The following is a 3,664-nucleotide window of genomic DNA, read 5'->3' on the forward strand; positions in this document are numbered from 1 at the left end:
TAATCTACTAACTAGTGGTATATTGAAACCCAATCCAAAATTTTAAAACAACTAGTTTTTTTTAAATGAATTAAAAATCCTTGATTTTCATACACTATCTTGTTTTATACTCGAGAGAAAACCGAGTATTCTGTTTTCGTTACTAAATTAGTATATTAAGCTAAATCTAGAATTCAGCTACTGACACCTATTTTTGTGGAAAACCAGGATCCATCAAGACAGGCGAGTCCTAACTCACTGCAATTTCATTTCCTTAGATGGCAATGAAAAATTCATCCACCTACTTTATTTAAAAGTTTTATCAAGTCCTAAATAACATGCAGTTGGTGATTCCTTCATAGAATTCCATTGCAACGTTTTGTTTCTAACAGCTGATGTTTTTGTAATTTAGCGTTCATTATTTAGTAATTTCCTAAAATTTCCTAAGCATTTCGTTCATATTACTTCTATCTTTATTATCTTTTTAAGTGTTTCAATTCAATTTAACAATGCTAATTCACGCAATCTTATTGTCAGTATCATACGAACATTCAATATCTTTTCTGCTAAAAAGGAGTACAAATTACAGCACTGTATTTAAAAACACAAATCTATAAGCATGTGTGTCTGTGCTCTGGTATGTATGAGCCAAATATCCATAAAGGTAACCAAGGATATGGTAAAAATTAATATACATATATACATATATACATACATACATACACACACACACACACACACACACACATATATATATATATATATATATATATATATATATATATATATTATATATATATAAAGGTAATGCCACGGAGGATAATGAAGACACGAGAACTGTCGAGATCTTTCTCCTACGGGCTGCTCTACGAGCAAGAACCTGTGCTGGCATAAGGCCAGCTTAATCTCAAACAACGATCGTTCGATCTTAACGACTGATCAGAACAAAGAAAAACACAGTACAGGTAAGCGTATACAAACGGACACTACAGGATTAACAAAAGGTCTAATTCACTTTAATGGAATGTGAAAAACGCCCGTGGGCTAGATTAAAGATTTTAAAAGCAGCCACCCACACGTGGTCACAGGTAATTTAGTCAGAAAACAATATATTTTGAAAATAAAGAGGCATTATGACCGGACACTACAAATTTAGTCCAATCACGAAGGACAGATTAAGGATTTAGGAGCAGTACAGTCAAACACACTGGTCAAAAACTTTTTAAATCGAAAAACAATAGACTTTGTATAAGTAACTTGTAATTTACAAAAATCTTGAAACAATGAGTGAGAAACGAACACAACATATAAATATAGCGAGCATGAGAGAGAAAAAAATAGCTACTAAAACATGTGGGACTAATTATTCATTTATTTTACGGACCTGCTTTTAAAATCTTTAATCTAGTCAACAGGCGTTTTTTTGCTTCTTTAAAGTGAATTGGACCTATTGTTAATCCTGTATTGTCTGTTTATATATGCTGTACTGTTTTTCTTTGTGTGTGTGTATATGTATATATATATATATATATATATATATATATATATATATATATATATATATATATATATATATATATATATATATATATATATATATATATATATATGATATATATATATACTATATATATGATATAATATATATATATATATATATATATATATATATATATATATATATATATATATATATAAATAATATAGATATATATATAATATATATACAGGCAGTCCCTGGGTTATGACTGTCTCGGCTTACGACGTTCCGAGGTTACGGCGCATGTTCCAGGGTTACGACGCCTACAAATGCTGATCTGGCAGATGAAATGACACCAAAAATGCAAAATAATCAATTTTTAAAGGTTTTTGATGAAAAATGCAATAAGAATGCAGTTTACATAGTTTTGAATGCACCTAAAGCATTAAAAGTAAGGTTTTCTTAGGATTTTTAACAATGTTCCGCTTACAACGATTTTCGGCTTACGACATGTCTCAAGACGGAACCCCCACCGGGGACTGCCTGTATATATAATATATATATATATATATATATATATATATATATATATATATATATATATATATATATATATATATATATATATATATATATATATATATATATATATATATATATATATATATATATAAAGATATATGTATATGTATATATCTTATATATATATATATTTTTATATTTTTATTAACATACACATGTACACGTATACAGTGAACCCCTCGTATTCACGTTCTCCGGGTTCGCGGACTCACACATTCTCGGATTTCTCTCGGGAATGTTTCCCTCCATTATTCGCTGAAAATTCGCATATTCGTGGTACTTTTCTATGAGAAATATCCACAATTCCTGGATTTTTTTTTACCATTTTCATCATTAAGTGCACTTCGTAATAAAACTATTAAAAAAACCAAGTATAAAAATTTTAGTGGTTTTTTCTTGTGTTTTAACTAACAAAATAGGCTGTTTTCAGCATTTTTATAGGGGTTTCAGCTATTCGCGGGTTCTAACTATTCACAGGGGGGTCTGGTACGCATCCCCCATGAATACAGAGGGACCACTGTATATGTGTGTGTGTATATATATATATATATATATATATATATATATATATATATATATATATATATATATATATATATATATATGTACACATTATTTATATAAATTATTCATTTTGTTTCAGGCTGCATTTTATATGCTTTCCCTGGGGCTGATACTTTCCACTGTGGTCATGCTGCTGGAGAGACTTACGCTATGTATTAACCAAAAAAAGAAAGACCAGGTATAGTCGGAGGAATACAGAATGTAGCAGAAGCCCATTTTCCTGTCAGCCATATATCGGTGGTATTGTCCATGAAACATGTCAGGAATATAACAGAATTTTTAAAATATGGGATTTGTCACATAAAAAGTATGTATTTACATATATATATATTATCTATATATATATATATAATATATCTATATTATATATAATATTATATATAATATAATTAAATTCTATATATAAAATCAAGTAAATTAACCTTAGGATACAAAATTAATCCATTCCAAAGCGGCCTTCGTAACCTGATTTTTTCATATCTTGAACCATGTAAATTTTACATGTAAATTGCCTAATTCGTTCCAAGCCCTACAAAAACACCCCAGTAAATTATTTCCAGGCTTACAACACATGTTCTAGGGTTACGACGCCAATCTGACAGAAGAAATATGACTCCAAAAAGGCAAAATACTGTACATATTTGAGTAATATTTAACTGCAAGTAATATTCAACCCCATTTTTACTGCATATATTGGACTTTAGCATATGTCCCTTATAATGTTGCGTTTTGATTCTAGCAATAAGCCTAGCCTATGTTAGCAGTTGCTACTGTAGCCTAGTCTATGATTCTGACATCTAAACCTAAGAAGCTAAAAGCTTAGAATACGCTAATAAAATGTATAAATAATCAGTGTGTACTCATTTCAAATAATTATTAATTCATCATTAACTATAATACACAAACAGAAAAAAATCTTCCAACCTTTTGTTTACGTTCAACACTACGAGTAGCGAACGATCGCCAAGCAACCACTTTAGTAATCATAAATTTTCATTACCTCTCTTCAACTACTTAAACTACCAAACAGTATAATAACCATTCATTTCTATTATTTAT

This window comes from Macrobrachium nipponense, chromosome 20 (genome assembly GCF_015104395.2).
Source record: "Macrobrachium nipponense isolate FS-2020 chromosome 20, ASM1510439v2, whole genome shotgun sequence".
Taxonomy (NCBI): Eukaryota; Metazoa; Arthropoda; class Malacostraca; order Decapoda; family Palaemonidae; genus Macrobrachium; species Macrobrachium nipponense.